Here is a 21,569-nt window from a genome sequence, read left to right as displayed (position 1 = left end):
ATGTAGGCCAAGTACAGTCATGTAATTGCTGTCAGGCATAGAGATGCCTGAACACCTGTCCAAGATGTATTATGTACAAGTGATTGAAGCCAGGTTCAAACCATGATGATGATTATCAGCATGAGCAATCCACTTGTAATTAGCTGGTTGTGAATGCACCATTAAGTGCTTTAGTTATTGCTTTGCAGACGTTCTTACCTATCCTAACTGGTCTTCCCAAGAACAGACTCTTGCCACTGCAATCCATTTTAAATGCTGCTGCTAGGCTGATCTTCCTAGCAAGATGCTCATCATCTGCTGATCCGCTCTGCCAGTCCCTCCATTGGTTACCTGTGTTTTACCGTATTCAATATAAAACGCTTCTACTCGCAGATAAAGCTATTAACCATACTGCACCAGCATATATCTCTGCACTTATCACAAAATATCTCCCATCTCGCTCACTCCGCTCTGCACATGATCTGCGTCTCTCTTCTAAACGGATCACTAGCTCCCATTCACTATTACAGGACTTTTATCAGGCTGCTCCCATCCTATGGAATGCCCTTCCACGCACAATAAGACTCTCCACTAGCCTGCAAACTTTCAGGCGTTCCCTGAAGACTCACCTCTTCAGGCAAGCCTATCATATTTAAGTACCACACGCATAACCCTCTGAGGCACTTATGTATTATATAGCTTCCCTTCCCTTATATATGTATTATATAGCTTCCCTTCCCTTATATAGCAAATTGGTGGGACTGCTATGCTATTACTGATGCCTGTCCTTGTGTTTCCCTCCTATATACCTATAGATTGTAAGCTTGCAGCAGGGCTCTCCTACCTCAGAGTCTGTCTGTTGTTACCTGGTTTGTTTTATTTCTTTTACAATTGTAAAGCGCAATGGAATCTGCTGCACTATAAAAGAAACTGTAAATAAATAAATATGGTGTGGATGAAAGGGTAGACATTGTCTAGGTCGATAGTCAATAGGTTGACAGGCACAATGTGCACTCTGTTTTCTATTTACAGCATTACAAACATCCCTGCTACAGTATATACTCTATGACACTGACTGTATCCATCATCCCTGCAGAGATGTCTTTGTGGAAGGCTATGGTGACATAAGAGTTACAAAAACAAACAGTCTATCAAATGAATCAGTATTGACATTCAAATAGGAAGCTGCCAAGCTGCCATGTGCAAATTCTATTAGAAAAACTGCAAGATATTAGGCACATTAGATAGGTTGAACATAGATATATATATATATATATATATATATATATATATATATATATATATATATATATAAAGCAGAGATGGAGGGGTCCGTCACTCACAGTCAGCTCGAAGTATTATGCTGGGGTGCCTTCCTCTGGAACCAGCTGGGATTCCTATGTAGGTGTATGGAAGCAGGCGGCACTCGTCAGACTTGTTAGTGGAAAAATAAAAAGCCTTTATTCATCCGACGGCGTTTCGGGGATTAACCCGTTTTCAAGGACATACAAAGTGCACAATGAGACAGACTCTATTTAAAAGCAGACAATACCCCGCCCCCCACACTAATCACAAATCAGCTGGACTTACCAGGCGCGTTCGCAGTTAGCCGCTGCAGTCGGTGTTCCGGAAGCGGGTCTCCCTCCCCATCCCATATATATATATAGCAGCAGAAGAATAGGCATCACTCCAGGTCTTGCATACTGATACTGTAGCAAACAGTTTGGGTTTAGTATGTGCTTAAGTTTAGTATGTGCTAGTATGTGCTTAATGGTCTACGCCGTTTCGGGCATCCGCCCTTGGTCCTGACGAAGGGCGGATGCCTGAAACGGCATAGACTGTTAAGCACATAATAAACCAACATTTGTTTGCTACAGTTTGCAAGACCTGGAGTGATGCCTAATCTTCTGCTGCTATCTATGGGTGAAACATTGCTCACCAAGGAGAGCACCCGGGCAAGGTATCAAGTGAGTGCAAGGAGTGCCGGACACACAGTGAAAAAAAAAAAATATATATATATATATATATATATATATATATATATAGTTGAATAGGTGTTGTCCTGTTTGGAGAACACACAGCACGGCACTCGAGGTCTTGTGAAGGAAGTGAAATTTATTCACTATTCTATTCAACTCTGCATTAATTCCTGCAAAGGCACCGGGGCTATTAACCCCTGAGCAAGGAGTGCCGGATCGCCATCCAGTATATATTTATATATATATATATATATATATATATATATATATATATATATATATATATATATATATATAATGATACATCTTTTTAAATTTCAAACTGGAAGCAAATTAATTTGTTCTGACTCTGACTGACAACCACTTTTTCCTCTTACCTAATCCCCTTCTATGAATACAGTATGTGTATTTATAGTTTTGTTTGATAGGTTACCTAGGAAACATCAAGGTTTCCAGGTATCTGGAAATTGTACTGCATGTGTTCATGTGATAATTACTGTAGTATTGCATAAAAGTACTTAAATGATGTTGCTATGGTACTAGATAGCAGATACTTCTAATTATTTATGTTATAATATCACAGTGAAACAATAACAATTAAAACTTAGTTGCTTTTTTACAGGGGGTGTGATACCACACCTCCCATATTTGGACACACCGCCTTAGTTTCACCTGGGACTTGCAGATGTCTCAAGGCCACCTTTGGGTAAGCATCATAAGTACAACATATGCACTTTGACCAATCTCATCAATGAGAATATCTGAAAATGCTACTACATTTGCTGTGATGTTTGTACTGTATGCACAGTATGACAAATTGCAAAACTGGTGTTGTGGCACTGATGTACTGTATGGTTGATATGCAGTATTTACTTAAAAACTGAAGGTGCACAGTTTGGGAACGGTGCACTATGCTACATCCTTCCCTGAAAGTCCTATTTATCTCAGCTCCCAAGCTGTCATATTAGTGATTTGAGATGGAGATTTGGTGGCTGTTGAAACAGCTGCGACTGGTTCTACTGTTCTGTACTTAAAACTCCAGCAATAAATGTAAATGTTCTACTGCACAAAATAACTAGATTGTTTAACAAAAGGATCTATATTTTCAAGTGTTTAAAGATTAAGTACTCAATTGCTGTCATTTAGGAACAGCATAAAATGTAACTGCAAAAGTCATATGTCTTATTTTACTGCATTTGCATCCATTTTACAGATAACGGTGCAGGACAGTGAAGTATTTGCTGAGGGTGGTGGGAGAATCTACAACTCTGACGGGGTGGTAATAGGCATTTAGGGGTCTATTTACAAAGCCGTGGATGGAGATAAGGGGAAGGAGCCAGATGTGCTAAGATTCAAAAGTTATAAAATGGAAAGTAATAAACAACCAACTAATCAGCTCCTGCCTGCCAGTTTTCAAACACAGCCTGTGACATGACAGGTAGGAGCTGATTGGATGGTTGTTTATCACTCTCCATTTTATCACTTTGGAATCTTAGTACATCTGGGCCAAAGTCCCATCCAATCACCGCCCAACTGCATAATTCCTAACTGTTATAATTAGTCAGTCCCGCTAATTGGACATTGTCCAGCTGTCTCATCCACGTGCCGCAGTCTCTCATGGTGTGGGTGGTGGGACAGGTTGTAGGAGCCAATAATCACTGCTGCTCTGCACCTAACAAGCCCCCAAAATGATGAAGATGGGGGGGTCACTGTTATAGACCATGCCCCTATTCTCAAGCCACGCCCATACTTCTTGTGACTCAACTCCCTTTTGAGATTGATTGTCAGGTCCTGATTCATAAAATACTAAAATTCATAAAATGACAGTTAGGGGCTGGTTGGCTGGTATCTCCAGCAGGATATATTTTATAATTGGTCACTACATCTAATCTAATGGTCTTTATTGGTGCAATTTTACTAAGTGCTTTATATTAACACAGGCACATCAGCAGTTTTCAGTCTTTATCAACATGGAATTTGTGTTTTTAAATATGCAGCTAATAATTCTAGTGGAATAAGCAACTACTATGAAACTAGAAACAGCACATTACCTGTATGGTATTTGGTGAAAATTCACAGCTAACACATATTTAATAAACGTGTAAATAAGCAACTAATATTTATATATCATAAATAACAAAATAAAGCTATGTGGTAACACATATATAATAACATTAACAGCTACAGTAACACATGTTTAACAACACAAGTTTCTCGTGGAGGCCAAAAAAACCTGCATCTACAGTATGTATACTTGCACTACATCATACATTTTTTTTTTTATTCAATACATTTTTTATTGATATTTTTAGATGCATACCAAACAAACATAACAAACATTAAAAGAAAAAAAAAAGAAATCTAAATGAAATACAGCAAAAAGACATGTCAAACAGATTAGTATACAGCAATCGAGTCTTCAAGTGTTACAATAGTATAAATTGCAAAGATTACAATGGGGTGTATGGCTCCTTCTTCTCATAACGGACAGTTCTCCCGCTATATAGGCATATACCACTACATTTGTGTATGTTGACAGATCATCACAACCTATGCGGTATTGGTGCAGCCATCATAAACAATGTTACAGAAAAGGTAATCAAACGTAGCTACAATACATGTTGCCTCGTAATTAAACCTTCGGTGACAAGGATAGTTAGGCTCAGTGAGTCCGGTCCATGCTCTTAGCCCTGGAGTAGGAAGAGTTTAGCCATCTAGACCATATGGAGTGGTACTTTTTCTAATTTTTCCTAGACATATAGACAAATTTTTCATGTGCCACCGTTTCATTAACCAAGGAGGCCCAGACTGATACACCCGGAGTCTCCCCATTCAACCACATCCTGGCTATGACCACCCTAGCCAAGGCACATATGTTTATCATGAAGCGTCTATCTAAGGGGGTGAGAGTTTCCTCATCAAAAGCGGAAATTAGGCAGGCGGCAGGTGTTATCGCGCCAGAGTTACGCAGGAATTCTGTAATATCTGACCAGTATCTGGATAATTGAGGACACGCCCACACCATATGTAAAAAAGTACCTTCTGCTAGATTACATCTAGGACATGACGGGGAGGAAGAACCGCCTATGCGGTGCAGTAGGGTTGGGGTCATGTATACACGGTGTAGAATAAAGTATTGTATCTGTTGAAATCTAACGCTAGTTGTGGATATCCCTGGGGCCTCCAGTGCACTGGACCACAGGTCGTCGGACATGGCCCCCAAGTCAGCCTCCCACTTTGCCCTGATAGATGGAAGGAGATCCGAGTGGCAGCGCTGCTGTATAGATGAATAGAGTGTGGATACAAGATGTTTTTCCGTGGCGTTCTGGATCAATATTTTAACAGGAGAGTTAACAATAACTGGGGAGGATGGACCTAATTGCTTGTTGAGGGCATGTCGTATCTGAAGATACCTGTAGAATTGTGAATTGGGGATGGGAAAATTATTCCACAACTGCTGGAAGGTTTTAAGAGTATTGTTATCATACAGGTCTCCCAGAGTACAGACATTCCATCTGCACCACGTATTTTCCACCTCCAAAGACGCCAGTTCAGGCAAGGCATGAGTGTTGATTAAGGAAGTCTCTGGATCTCGCCCCTGCCCCCCCATAACTCCATGTACCAGCCTCCATATGAGGATTGCCTGCCAGGGCCGTCTTAACAATCTACTGGGCCCCTGGGCAAAATAATTTTTAGGACCCCCCTCCACCCACCTATGTGCAGCAGCAGAGGAGGGCTGGGAGTTGTGTGGCGGGGATCCGGGCAGCAGCTGTCAGCGGCATCTGTCCAGGCGACTCATCGGTGGCGGCGGTGATCCAGGCAGCGGGGGGGGGGGGGGGGCTGGGAGCTTGATGTAGCGGTGTGTGGTGGGGATCCAGGCAGCAGCTGTCAGCGTTGTCCGTCCAGGCAGCTCGCTCAGAACTTGATGTAGTGCTATTTGGAAGCGCTGCAGATTTTGAAAAGACAAGACGGACACTGATTGGCTGAGCGTCCGGACAGAATTTTTTTAAGAATCAGCAGCGCTTCCCGCCCGGCGGCAAATAGCGCTACAGCAAGGTCTGAGTCGCCACTGCCTGTATGGACAACGCTGACAGCTGCTGCCCGGAGGATCCCCGACACATGCCGCCCAGAATGCTACATCAAGATCCCAGCCCCCCGCTGCCTGGATCACCGCCGCCACCGCTGAGTCGCCGCTGACAGCCGCTGACCGCATCCCAGCCGCCCACCGCCATTCCCCAGAGCAGTGCCGTCTTCCCCAGTGGGCTGGGCCCCTACAATCCTTGGGCCCCTGGGCAACTGCCCATTCAGCCCAATGGGAAAGACGGCCCTGTTGCCTGCTTCATTAAAGGGATTCTAATATTTTCAGTAGTACCCCCTAGTAGAACTTGTAATGGGGAATTTCCAGGACAGTATTGAGCAAACAGTTGTATATGGAGAGCATTATCCTCCTTTATATTCAGCCATTCCCATATAAAGCATAATTGGGCTGCATAGTAATAGAGCCTAAAATCAGGGAGGGCCAGTCCACCCGAGCTAATATACTGTCATTAAAACATCACAATAAAATATGACGTAAAAAAAAATAATGATGAACAATGAAAGTGGCTTGAGCGAGCAAGCTAATAAACAGAGAGCAACTGGTAAGTATCAGTTCATATGGTACCTTATATGGAGACATGTCCTATTTGTGCACATTTTATCCAGGTCTGTTCCTATTGTGCCTCAAGGAAAAGTTGTCCACAACTTCGATGTTAATGGCTTTGTGGGGTCCTCTGATGGCAATTGTAGATGTGGTATATTCAGGGCCGGATTTAGGGGTCAGGCCGCCCCTAGGCACAACATAATAACCCCCCCCGCACGACATATCAAGCCCCCCCCCCACCTCGGCAGACCAGACTGCGCTACAGCCAGGGATGGGACAGCTCTCAGCGCCAAAAATTGTCTGGTCTCCCTGCTTGCCTGCTACAGTAGGAGTGCAGGGGAGGAGAGAGCCACCACTGCCCAGCCCGCACTCACCTGCAGCGTGATCCGGCGAGCACAGACTGGGATTACCAGGCTGCATGCAGCTCTACTCTCCCTGCCGGTGGACCTGTCTTCCAACGAGGAGGAATCAGAGCTTCTTCTAGAGGGAGGGCGATCACCCCCTTCACCTCCCCATATCTGTCCCTGGTTAGACAGGCACATTCAGTGCTGCTGGCTGATCACACTTCAGTTCCTGCTGCCCGGGAGGAACATGAATTCTGATAGGGCGGTAGCAACCCACTCCTGATTGGCTTTGTTTAACTCGATGCTGCCCGCTCAGCCAGGTCACAGGCAGCCTGCCGCCCTTTGATAGGTGCTGCCCCTAGGCCCGTGCCTCACGAGCCTAGTGAGAAATCCGGCCCTGGGTATATTTACTGTATAAGTGGGTCCAATTGCCTTGTTCACTATGGGATGGCACTCACTGGCTTGTGTTAAAGATGTTTTAAATCGGCTAAGAGATCCCCATAGCAAAAGGAACAAACAGGCCAAGATGGTAAAAAGTTCCAGAGGCAGGTCCGGTCACTGGAGGACACGTGCAGCTACTATATTACGGCAGGACTGGAATCTCTGCTCTTTTCCATCCACCAACGCATTTCAACTTGGTTATAGCTTTATCAAGGTAGTGAGACCCTGCCGAAAAAACAATTTGGCACGTTTGCATATTGACAAACACACCTACAGAGCACCATGCTTCCTCCCATTAAATGCTGGCTTCCTGTCAGTTATAATAAGATTGCATTGAAGCAGAATGTACATGCACAATAGTTCATAAATTGTGAACACTCATGTGTAGTCACTCAAAAATTAACCGGATTGCATTTTCTATATATATATATATCTTATAAAATGGTCCATGCTGAATTAGGCCCTGTATCCTTAAAACTCCATGGGGGAAATGTAATAGGATGAGAGAATCAGAAAGTGAGAGATTTGGTAAGAAATCTACAATTTTTTAAAGCGGCAATCATTGCCCCTTTAAAAAAAAACTGGAGATTTCTTACCAAATCTCTCACTTTCTGATTCTTTCATTCTGTTACATTTTCCCCATATCCCCAATTTAATAGAGTCTCATACCTAAATTTACATTTACTATATTACCATGCATTGTGATTTTATTGAAATGTTATTTAATCTGATTGTACAACTTGATGTTTAATATTTACATATAGTGTGTGTATATCTATATGTTCTCCTGAGTCATTGCATCACCTCTTTTTTGTCAGACCAATCAGTTTATCTGAATTGTTATTTATTGTGATGAATCATACTGGTCTGTGTGATGCTCACCAGTGGCAAAACTGCAATGGCTGCTTTTTAGACTTAATACACTCCATATTAAGTAATGGCAATGATCTCAATTGAGATGACATTTTTCTACATGACATTGACAAAGTCTCCACAGAGCTTTTTAGCCCTTTTAAATAAGACAGCACAAGAAATAGTCATCAGGAAGTTCACATGTAAAATCAGTTACACAACATTTTTTAGAATATATTTCTTACAGGTCAGGTGTTGTATTGAAAAAATTTGTAGCAAAATATTGTGGCTTTTGGGTTCAGAAAGTACACTTTATGAATTTACATCCTGCTTATTAAGTAGTTATAATAAAATAAAATATTTTATAGAGATAAATGAATCACTTTGTCATATTCTCTGCCCATATAAATTCAAACTGAGCAATTTAAAGCCCATTTAACTCGATTATCTCATTGTGTCATTGTGCCAGATGTGTCAAGCTTCAAAAAGTGATACAGTGGAGAGTGATAAACAGCCAGCCAATCAGCTCCTACTTGTCATTCTTCAAACCTAGCCTGTAACATAGCAGGTAGGAGCTGATTGGCTGTTTATCACTCTCCACTTTATCACTTTTGGATGCTTGATACATCTGGCCCATTATCTCTGTTCAAGTTTAGAATATTGAGCACCTTTCTATTAACGTAACTAAACTGCTTCAGAACATCAGTAATCTTGTTTAGTGAAGTGAAGTTAAGTAATTTAACACTTACACTTCCATGTCTTTAACACTTACCGGTATATTCAGAAAAAGTTTACTCAAGCATTTTACTTAAGCATTTTGGTTATGTTAACAACTGGGGCCCGATGTTCTGACAAGTAAAGCAAAACTAGCCCACCAACATTCTCAATTTTGTAAATAATGTAGCAATAGTTATCTTAAACCTGAAATATTTTATTGTTTTTATTTAACTGTGAAACTCGAAATGCAAAATGTTAGTAGAGTGTATATATGTGATTCCAAATATGAAGTATAGCAGATTGCTCCTTATGGGACTGGCATACTACACAGGCATGTCTACCCCCATCTTTCGTCATCAGATGGACTTTACCAGGTTTGAATCTCCAGATGAGATAGTCTGGGTTGCGGTATATAAGGTTGACAGTCTCTAGGTGTCCAATGTTTATCTTGACACCAAAAGGTTGACTCTAGAAAAAGGTTGCCACAAGCAAAAGGTCAAGGTTTACAAATGAAAAGGTTGACATGCATTTTTCATCTTTTTTGGGGGTCTCAATTTGAGCACGTGGAAGCCCAGTTAGTGTACATGTCCTGTCTCATTGGGACCACATGAATAGAAAAGTGTTGAAAAATTTTTTTTTTTTTTTTAAAGAAAATCCCAACTCTCTTTTTCTTATGTATTGACCATGGTCATGTCAGCCTTTTGGCCATGTCGCCATAATGTATATAGACCATATGGTGTTGACCTAGACATTATGGGCCAAATGTAATAGGGTGAGTGTTTCAGAAAGTGAGAGATTTTGGGAGAGTTTTCCCATGTTTTTTAAAGCAGCAATCAATTACATGGCAAAATCAACCTGGTTTTGCAGTGTAATTGATTGCTGCTTTAAAAAAAAGGGGAAAAACTCTCCCAAAATCTCTCACTTTCTGAAACTCTCACCCTATTACATTTGGCCCTATATATCCACCACCTAGATAACAGATAGTCTGATGTTCAATTTTCATTTGTTGTCACACTTTACATCTAATGTATTGCAAAATTATTTTGTATTTCAAAAGAAAAGATAAAAAAAACAGAAAAGCTAAATTGTTGTTACATTCTGAAATAAAAGGTTCATAAACCCTCCTTCTGCTAAACTGTTTAGAAACACATAAAAATTAATAGACATGGCATAATACAGTACTTTATTCATCTTTGAATAAAAACAATGAGAACATAACCTTGGGAACTTAATGTTTTCATATATATTCAGCTTGTAGCTGTTTAGTCATTATATTGTATACAATTATCTATCTATCTATCTATCTATCTATCTATCTATCTATCTATCTATCTATCTATCTATTTGCTGGCCTGTGCCAAAAATAAGCCAATCTGATCATTTATATTAAAATTAGAGACCTGTACAGACCCCAGTTTGATTTTTCAGTGTAAATGATTGACACTTTAACAAAAAAAAAAACTGGAGATTTCTTACCAAATCTCTCACTCTATGATTCTCTCACCCTATTACATTTCACCCCGTGTTTCTAAAGAAAAATTTTAAAAAATTTCCAAAGAAAATTGTGGTGCAGTTTATGTCAGATAGTGACAATATTGTGAATCTTCCATTCCTTTTGCAAGGTTTAAATGTAAACGTTAAACCATGCTGCAAGGAGCAACTGCAGGATATTTGCTAGAACATTGGCCAAAACATAGGCAGCTTAACTCTGAAATCATGACACTGTTTCATCATTTAGTACTAAAACAGCCTACAGTAAATGGGCTTTAATTTTGAAAAAAAGAAAAAAAAAACAGTACAAGCAAACTAGCTGTAATGAATTGTCAAGCAGGTTCTCATGGATTATTCAAGTAAAGTATGCACTCAGCAATAACAGAGCTTAGACAAAAATAATGAACCTCTTCAGGGAAAAAGTACTAGGTTAGAAAATTAGATTTTGCTTTCGGGTATGTCATTGAAAAACATCCAGGATGGCTCTTTGTAACTGAACTAGAGGTTTGGATTTACGTGCATTAGAAAGTGATGTGAGGCAATACATACATTTTTTTAATTTGCCCTTTTCAGCAAAATTATATTACTTCCGAAACTTTCATATTTCACATTATGCATGGTACAGTAAATATCTCATTAGTCTAAATTAGATGTGCATAGGTATGAGATCCTTTATCTAGATAACCATCATTTGGAAAGCTCTGAATTCCAGAAAGCATATAGTATGTCCACATTCTAGAGGCAGGGCCTCCTCATGAAGTCACTTGCAAGAGCACTTGCAAACTGATGAGGCAAATACAAGGGTCAGAGAAGGAAAGACTAGGGTCATTTTATATGTAATATTGTATACATCAGCCATTGGGAATAATTACGTTTGGATCGTATATTATAAGCTGATCCTTAACCAATGCAAATGCAGGAAGAAGTGGATATCACCCCCGGCCGGCCTTTTGTTTAAGTTGTGTATCACAGTGCAGCTTGCGTGGCCAAGGAAAGTGCCCCTTGCCATGCAGTCCTTGGCATTTTGATTTGGAAGTAAGGCAAAATGAAGAATCTACTGTACTGTACTGTAATGTAACTGTGCACCAAGGCTAAACCATGTTGCACTGCAGGCTGGGCAGATGTAAAATGTCAAGAGAAATTAGATTGAATGGGGTGTTTCCAAACCAAAATCGAAATTGCAGTGTAAAAATAAAGCTGTCTATTTTATGTGGGCCACATGCAAAAGCAGCCAACATGCACTTAAAAAATATAAATGTATTTGCTCCCACTGCATGGTAAAATGGTTTGTTTTTTGTCCTGTTTCCAAATCAGAATCAAACCTCTAAAATTATATATACAGTATATATATATATATATATATATATATATATATATATATATATATATATATATCCCCACAGTAGTGTTATATGGCGCCCAAATACTTATACCATTTGGTACATCAATGTCTTTCTATTCACGTTATACACATGAAAAATAGATTAATATTTAATAAAACATTTATTAAAATATACAGTTACAATAAAAAATATATACGGATTTCAAAGTGATTTCTTGTGATCTTTTTCAAAGCTGGAACCGATTCCCTACGCGTTTCGTCCCACAGGGAGACTTAATCAGGGGTGTTGTTTTTAATACAAGAATCTCAAGTGATCTTTATTACAATCGCACGGGTTTAAATGGCCAGAGCCTCACAGACAAATTAATATATCCCGTATGCCAGACGTATTCTGTCTTTATCTAGCTCCTATAGCCAGAAGCAATCGCTGCACGGATGGCGGTTCTGTGATTGGCCATCCATTCGCGTATTGTAGTCTCCGTCTTGCCAACATACTGATAGCCACAAGGGCAGTAAATCACATATATTATAAACTTAGTTGTACAAGTGATAACATGTCTGATGTAGAATTTCTTACCGCTGTAGGAGTGCACAAAATGGTCCCCCGTCAGCAGGGAACTACATGTCGTGCACCCTATATAACAGTAGCATCCCTTACTCTTAGTTAAGAAATGTACAGGTGCTGGATTTTTCAACAACTCTGATACATCCAATTTGACAAATTGGTCACGCAGGTTAGACCCACAGGAAAATGCGGGCATTAAACGTTTGCCCTATAATGCAGGCAGATCACAATCTGTGTTTATAATTAGCCAAAGCTTTTTTATGTACTTGCTGATGGTACCACTGCTGGTACTAAAGCGGTTAATCCACTGAATGATGTTACTATCATAATTATCCCTCACTTGTCTAGTACCAATTAAGCAATCCTGTCTGGACACTGCCAAAACCTTGGCTTTGGCATCAAGTACTGTAAATCCTGTCTTTTATAACCACGATCCAGAAATCGTACAATCATTTTGTCCAAGGTCACAATAGTTTCGTCAGGGTGACAACTACTATGCAGCAGTATATATATATATATATATATATATATATTGCTCTGCAGGGGGAGCGCTGTATATGTTGAGGGTGAGGGGTACCTTTGCTTGCTTGATCAGGGAAGCAGGCCTCTCTTCCTTCAGGAAGATAAGAGTGTGCACTCTATGATTTCACTGTGTATATTCCTGAATTGTCACTGGGAATATGAAGAAGGACAGAACCCAGTGATTTTGTGTGTGAAAATTGCCAAGCACTCATTTTTAATCATCATAATGACCTGTATGTTTACCTTATATAGGAAATGTAATCTTTTTTTACACAACATTTTTTATTTGAATTTATATAACAAATGTGAGAAACGCTGGCATTATTAGCTGATATCTCTCACAGAGATGTTGACATTCATATTTTGCGCATCTCTCACAGACATGTTGGCACTCGAAGGGTTAATTGTGGATAGACATATAATTTGTATTATAATGGTTTTAACATAAAATATAATTGACAAGTGTGTTTGCGTATATGTCTAAAATTGAACTTTTATTTCAATATACTGTACATTTTAAATATAATCATTTTATGCTAAACTTATAGCTCCTAATAAACCCAGAGGATATGACTTATCTTTAAGATTTAAATCCAGTAAATCAAAACATTGTAGAGACAATTCCAATTGTCGGTTTCTATCGGCTATTTATAGATGTATAACATATCATTTCTGGACATGTTTGCCAGCTTTTTATTTTAAATAATCATGTTAGTAAAATTGTTTTATTTTTCTATCAGTGTCTGTTTTGGTGAAATGCTACAATTTCTGCTTTAGAGTAATGGTATGATTCTAACATTCTAGAAATATGTACTATGTATCTGGTAATTGGTATTCCAAAGTGTTACCCCTGTAAGCTAAATTAGGCAACACTAAAACACTTCCAGATGTATTAAGCTTCGAAACGTGATAACGTGAACAGTGATAAACAACCAGCCAATCAGCTCCTACCTGCCATTTTTCAAACCCAGCTTGTAATATGGCAGTTAGGAGCCGATTAGCTTGCTGTTTATTACTTTCCATTTTATCACTTTGTGAAGCTTAGTACATCTGGCCCATAGTATTTTACTGAAGTACATTTTGCTACAAAAACCAATAATTGCATATAATGTATACGTGTCTGAAATGTTCTCATATAGTACATCCAGTGGGTATGCAAACAAAATACTGATTGCATACTTTCTCCAAAAGGACTAGATTTGTGCAAAGGCTACATAATTCAGTGGCAGTGCCTTTGCTTCATAATAGTGCTACCTATTTATCCAGCCAGCATAAACAATTCAATATTTCTTTGCTATCTAGCTACTGTTACTACATAGAATACAGTATGTATGTTAATGATTGTGGTAGAGGCTTGTGCTTGGGGCTTGTGGGGCAATAATTAGAGAGACCATCAAAGCAGATGTGGGATCTCACTGAGGACACTGTACACAAGTAACAATATATTTCATAGCATACTGTATTTTAAGATTTAGTGGATGTGTTAATTATAAGTGGATCAGTAATCATGCTAGACTTGAATATAAAAAAACACATATCCTTTCAGCCATTGTTTAGAAGAACATCCATTTACAGTGGGAGAAAATGTACAATTAATTACCTCCTTCATTAGGTCATTATGCTTACGGGGCTGCTATTGCAGGATAACTATCTCTCCTCGTAATGGTGCATTAGGCTTTATAAATCTAACATCTTGAAGACATACATCGTAACAATAGAGGCGCCCTCTCCAATCAAACGTGCTAAGAGCATGAGAATTAATGTTTCATTTATAAACACTACATTAAGGCCGACCAGACATTTTATAGAACTTAATACATGGAAAGTGAAAATTAAATATGAAGAGAAAAAAAACAAGCCTGTGAGCCTACATTTGCATTCAGCAGCATTACAGGCACTGCCTTTCAGACACTGTACATGTGACAGGCATACTAAACCTATTTCACACAACACCATATCCATATGCAGTGCTTTGATCATCCTCTATAGCTTAGTTACAAAGGCTTTCTAGCTGCAGGCAATAGTCTCAGGAATCATTCTCCTGTAAGATATATTATATATAAATACACTATTATTTCCTATACCGGGGTCTACAAATCTGAACATTCACCTAAAAGTTTGCTTTGAAACAGATGCCGGTGCTATATATGTTAATAAGTAGGCAATTCTTAGAACATTTAGACAAAGTGCAGGGTCCGGCTAGGTTAAACAAAATCCACTGCTGCATTTAAACCATCAATAGGATTGATCTGCCGGAAATAATGAGCATGCTACAATACCATTATATAAAGACAGTCACACACTAGACACCTTTGAACTCATGGGTTGTACACATGGTCGTACTTTTCATGGAGTCAATGCAGATTTGTCATATACTGTGCTCAACAGACAAAAAGTGCCATTGCAAAGCTTTCATGTACCATCAACACCCCTCTTCTTCAGTGTTACATCATGATGCCACAAAGAGGAGGCTGGGAAGTAAATAATTAGGCTGCTCTCATGTGGCTCTCAACACTCCAGGGCAATGCTTTCCAAGCTCTGTTCTCATGTGACACTTAAAGTAGTGTTATTATTGAGCAAACCATACTTAAGCAGGGTATGGGTCAATGAGTCGACCAAATAAAGGTTGACATCTATTGGGTTGACCACTGAATGGCCTTAGGCCAACAAGAACAAAAGGTCAACACAAGCATAAGATCAACATTGGGAAGGTTGACATGGGTTTTTCATGTTTTTATTTACCAGAATGTCGACACTGTTTCAGTGCACCATGTCCCCTTGCATGGCCCACTTTGTTCGCTATGCTTGGCACACTATTACATTCTCCCTCCACGCCCTAGTGGATGGTAGGGCATGAAAAACCGCCTGTTGGCACATGTCTGCTCAAACAAAGTGAAAAACCCATGTCGATCTTTTGACCCTGTTGACCTTAGGCATGTTGACCTTTTTTCTGTATTGACCTAAGGCCAGTCGACATTCAGTGGTTGACCCAATGTACGTCGACATAATGACCATACACCCATTAGCACTGGTGACTAAATTACTACCTCAGTTATTTTGTTTTTTTTTAAGCAGTGGCTGCAGCGGGGGGATCACTAAGCACATATATACAAACAGTACATACATGTCATCATATATGAATTTATGTTTTTGATTGATCCACAGGGGATTACCAGCCCTGTGTGCATTGGGCGCCTTGCAGTGCCCGGGAACCAGGATAAGTCATTATGCACTTTTAAGCGACCCTCGGTCTACAATTGACTAGGTTTCTCATGATTATGGGGGGGGGGGGACGACTTAACAGTGTGTAATGACTCATGCTAGTTCTCAGGTGCCGCAAAGGCCCAAGAACGCTTTGACATATCTCCAAGCCAACCCGATTTAAATGGGAAGATCCCAACCTGAATGCTCTGTCCCAAAATCATGATGCAGCATGCATTGAGCCAATAAATATGTTGTTGAAGCCATTCACAGTTAGTGTGCATAACAGGTGTGATGCTGTGGTTAATGGGTAATAGGAATCGGGTCAGAGGTAGATAGAGGGCATCAGCTTTTTCCAGGACATGGCCATGCTCCAATGTAAAGAGACATGCTATGGAACCAACATTCAGAATATATATATATATATATATGTATATATATATATATATATTTATCTATATGTATATTTTGTTTTTAATTTTCATGCTAAACCATACAAGCCATGATATTAATAATAGGACCATAGACATATGGATTGTACATACTGTAGTCAAAGTGTGTGACAGGTGCTTGTAATGTCATAATGCAGACATTAATCATAGATCTTAACTGCAAAAACAATATATAGCATATTTCATTTAATATTGTACTGTATGTTTAGGAAAGCTGACCCATCAACTCAATGTGTGTTCAATACAGACACATATCAATGTATTCTCTGTTTCTGTTTTTTAGGTTGTTTATGTTGGCTGGATCGGGTGACTGACAGAAAGATCTTCACGCTTCCCAAAGACTAGGTGAGAGACTCTTCCTACAGTATGTGTTTCTGTTTTAAACATTACAGTAGTGTATGCGAAGTCAGCCTGCAACAATGAATGTGCATTTTCGGAAAGAAATCCCTATGTACCAGAAATGAGCTTTGTTGCTTATGTTTTCATCTGTTTCTTTGAAACGGTCTTTAACAAAATATGCGGGTATGTCATTTGTGCCTATGTTTGGAGAAATCTACCTGTTTTATGGAAAGGTGCATAGACTTACCATGCAATATGGTGTGTCTGTGGTGGAGATATTACATTGTACATTTACTGATCACGGGAGGATCTAATCAGCTCAGTGAAGTTCCTTGTACAATGTACAGATGTAGCCATTTTAATCATTACCGGACTGCTACCAATCGTTCCCGTTTGCTACGCCAAATTTACACCTGCATTGTGGAATTGCCAGGCTGCAATATTGCCGCTCAATGTGTTTTTATGAGCTGCGGGAGAATATTACATGCATGAGCATGGAGACTGGATTGTGGCAATCACCACAGGAGTTGCACGTGACAATTGGTGCAGCATCTGTAGCTTAGCATAAAAAAAGCTTGTTTATGCATTCAATTGAAAATATATCTACTTCTATGAGTATTATTAGGAAGGCAGATACAGAGCAGTTGGATAGAAAGATGAGCTGAGCAGTAACATATAGAAGTGGAGAGAGATGTCAATAAGGCCATATAAGAGGAAGTTGCAGTCATTTAGTACAAAGATGATCAGTGAGTGGATGAGGTTCTTCCTTGACAGAACAATACTGCTTTCACATAGAATTTTCTTGGGTTGGTCCTGTAATCTCGATCCTAGGCCTGACTGAGTTCTAACTCAGGTCCGGCACTTTCACATTAAACTCAGGTTGCCCATTATACGCAGGGTGACCTGGGTTTAACCCTTTATATATCCTGGGCCAAATTGGCAGGTTGGTCAACACGGCATATAATGTATGGTGCTTTCATACCGCTCATCCACCCAGGTCGACCTGGCAACAACCCAGCAATAACCCAGGTTTGAGGTGCGGTGTAAAAGTGCTATAAGAAAGGGTTTCACCTGGGTGCTTTTACACAGGTGGAAATGGAATGAATAGGAGAGGTCATACATTTAGGAATTGAGATGGTGCATCAAAGCCCTAACTTTAATGTTATCATCAATGTTGCCATCAACACATGACCCGTACTGGTGAGGAAAAACATCAATGTTGTTGTTTTAGTCCTCCAGCTTTTGCTGTTTTTTTTTTCGAGAATCTGGACAATCGGAACACAGTAAAATTTAAAGATATGTCATCAATAGTCAAAAACCATCCATTTCACATCTTTGTTGTATGTGTAGGGGATGGAATGACTCGGACAGGGACCTAAAAATATTGATATTTGCAAAAAATTGTAAATCTCTATATCACTTGTCTAACATATTTTCTTGGGAGTTTCCTCTGTGATTCTAGTCCATGTAATTGGCTATCTGTTTACTTTGATCCCTTTCCACTTATCTCCCACTATTGATTATTTGTTCTTGAAATGTGTACTGCCCTTTCCGCTGACATCTGTGCAAGCCATGTTAGTTAAGCCATTACTTGAGCTCTCCTCTAATTGATAGAAAGTGTAGGAGCTGTAAATGGGTTGCTCCAACACATAATCTAGATTTTGTGATTCAAACAGGCACAATCATGCTTGTAATTGGAGAATGATTCACCACTGTTAGCTTTAAAGACGTTGTACTATTACATACATTTAGACACAGTTCTACTAGCAATTATATTTTATACAGCTCTATAATATTTATGACCAAAAAGTTGCTACTATAAGTAAAATGACTCATTCTGTAGTAAAAAATGAATCATCACCGTAGAACAAGCAGTTGCAGTTCAGTTATGCCTCTGAGTTTTCAACGGTGTAGATGTGCTCAAAGTGTATATGGTTCTAAATGGCCCGGATTGGACCACTCCCAGTTTTAGAGCATACGTAGTGTGAAAAAAAAGGAAGATTCAATCTGAAAACCGACGCACTTCCAACTCTGAATCATCTTCTTCATTTTGCATGTCATTTTGCTACACCAAATTATGGACATGCACCTTTAGAACTAGACATTCATAGTACAAATCTGTTGACCAGTTTTAGAGATGTGTTTGGACTGTCTTGTTCTGGTTTTGCAAAAACCACCCTCATTGTTTTGGTTTTCGGTGTTTGGCAAAACCACCTTCAAGTGTTTTAATTCAGATTCAAATTTAGACTTAAAAAAAAAAAACGTTTAACCCTTTGTGTGCCAAATGAATTTGTCAAAATAAGTATGAAAATTGCCAAGCAAACATTTTATTTATCATAATGACCTGTAATGTTTACCTTATATAGGAAATATAATCTTTTTTCATAAAACAATTTTTATTTGAATGTATATAACAAATGTGAGCAATACTGGCATTTTTAGCAGATATTTTGAACATCTCTCACTGAGATATTGACACTCAAAGGGTTAAAAATAGCTAAAATCATGTCATTTGAACCTTTTCTTAGAGTAACGGTCACATCAATAACATTGATTTGCCGTCATGTTTAGTCAGTTTTGCCAACCGACAGGGGAATTGAAAAATTCTGAACTGCAATGCAAAACAGGAATTTCAGATTTAAAATCTGAGATCTCACACTACAGGAATGTCCCAAACATGAACTTGGTTCCACTCAGAATCCCAAGAGATCTGAAGTGAGACTCGGTCCGAGTGCCCCTAAATTCGAGTAGGTTCGGATTTTTAAAAACAGAACTGTGCTTTTCATGCCAGTATACGTTGCAATCTTTAGAGAACGGACAGATGTAAGTTGGTAAAAAGAAGGTAGTTCAAAATATGTCTTTTTTAAGTATATAAATCAAGATATATTTTTTATCAGATCAGATAGACTGATGTTCTGCATCGTAAGTATAAAAGGTTAATTTGTACTATAGTACATGAGGCTGTTTCTGCCATCAGCAATTATCTCTGTAGGTACACGTAAGAGGTTGCTGAGTACAGAATGTTCATTCCAAAGCACATATAGCAATATTATTATTTTTTCACACTGGTTATACTATATTTATTCTAAATGGGGTTTATGTGGAAGCTTTCTATGTTGTTGGCCACATTGCACTTTTAGAAAATGAGTTTGTATGTAATTTATAGTGCCAAGTGTAATATCTGCTTTGACCTGTCTCCTTCATCTTACAGCAGGCTAATGAGTGACACGCTGTAATTGGTTGCTTTGAGTTATGGGATTATTATATAATGCCTCCTTGTTGTTCCACCTCTATTCTTTATAGGCGTATGCACTTAGTACATAATCTTGGTGTGTTATATTGAAAGCATTTACATAATTTGGAGACAACAGACAATGTTTTACTGTCTGTTAATTCATTATTATACTGTATTTGTTTATTAAGGTTCTGATTAATCTGAGTTTTTGGAGCATGCAGTTCATTATTTATCACCGAATAAGCTTGAACAGCTTTTTAATGATTTTCTAAAGTTGTTATTATTTTGTAAAGATCACAAAGATAATTTCAGGTTGCACAATATAAAGCAAACAAAACTTTTATCAGCATATACTCTCTTTTAAGTGTGTTCCAAATGGCTGCCTGCTGCAGTCGCTGTGTTCTCAGTGAATGTAATCACACTGGAGTTCCTGGCAAGAAGACCCGCATGCTGCAATTAGTGTCACTTTGTATCTAGGAAATTTGGATCCAGAACTGGTGTGTTTGGAACAAAAATAGGTTTCGGATATTATCCAATGCTAGTGTACAAGTGCACATAAGTGTTTCATCTGTTTAACAATCATCATCCTGGTTAAATCCTCCTGGCTATGCTGTTGGCAAGCTTGTGTGAGTGCACTATCCAAGCAATTGCATGCACTCTGGGATAGGACATCAATTGACTCAATTTGATTTCAGGGCTCAGCAAAGTAATCAAGGCACTAGTAGGACACATCATTCACACGAGGACAATATTGTTGTATGTCCCTGACTATGAGTCTTCATGCAGAAAATAGCATGGTGAGCAAAACAAATTGATTTGATCATGTTTTTAAAGCTCAGTATCAGGTTTATGTATTTTTTTTGTGCCAAATGAAACATTTTCAGGATTTGTTGTCAATAACAGTTCTGTTATTGCTAGTTTTATGCAGATAAAGACATTTATGTTTAATGTGTATATTTTGTAATGTGTACATACTGTATTTATATAAATGCTGATTGTATTTTGAAGTGACTTCCCAATTAGTTAGCTATTAAGGCAGCTAAAAAAACTGCTTTTGTAAATGACTTCCCATTTATACACTGTTCCCTTTGTTAGATATATTTTACCACACAGTTGGGTGCATGTATTTCTTGGTCATAAACTGATGGTTTTTTTTTAAGTAAAACGTAAAGTATATTTTTGTATTTATATTTTAGTATGTACTTATATTAAGTCATATTCTTAAGTGTGCATCTGAGTCTGGGATACCCAGATCATATTTGAAGAGCTGAGCCCCATCTAATTAGGGTTCCCATCCTACAAGTTACAGATGTGTCCTCATACATCCAGCCTCAATGCACCATGCAGCTTGAGATGCCGAACGTGAAAGAGCAGCCATGTCACGTCAGGAATCTTTCTTGATGAAATATATCTTAATCACAATCCAATGTGACTAGGATTCGTGAGGAGAGTATGCTGATTAATTTTA

General features: G+C 38.9%; 1 protein-coding gene across 17 annotated transcripts in view; it reads left to right on the top strand.

The window, feature by feature from the left end:
- The window catches only part of LINGO2 (leucine rich repeat and Ig domain containing 2), a 1,326,410-nt gene that overhangs the window by 1,043,956 nt on the left and 260,885 nt on the right, over positions 1–21,569 (top strand). For all 17 annotated transcript variants that reach the window (XM_083185685.1, XM_083185722.1, XM_083185607.1 and 14 more), the window contains one exon: positions 16,811–16,872. The gene's annotated coding sequence lies outside the window, so the exon portion shown is untranslated. The remainder of the gene's footprint in view (positions 1–16,810; positions 16,873–21,569) is intronic.

This window comes from Crinia signifera, chromosome 1, assembly GCF_055691185.1.
Source record: "Crinia signifera chromosome 1, ASM5569118v1, whole genome shotgun sequence".
Taxonomy (NCBI): domain Eukaryota; kingdom Metazoa; phylum Chordata; class Amphibia; order Anura; family Myobatrachidae; genus Crinia; species Crinia signifera.
This window is presented reverse-complemented; position numbering and strand designations above follow the sequence as displayed.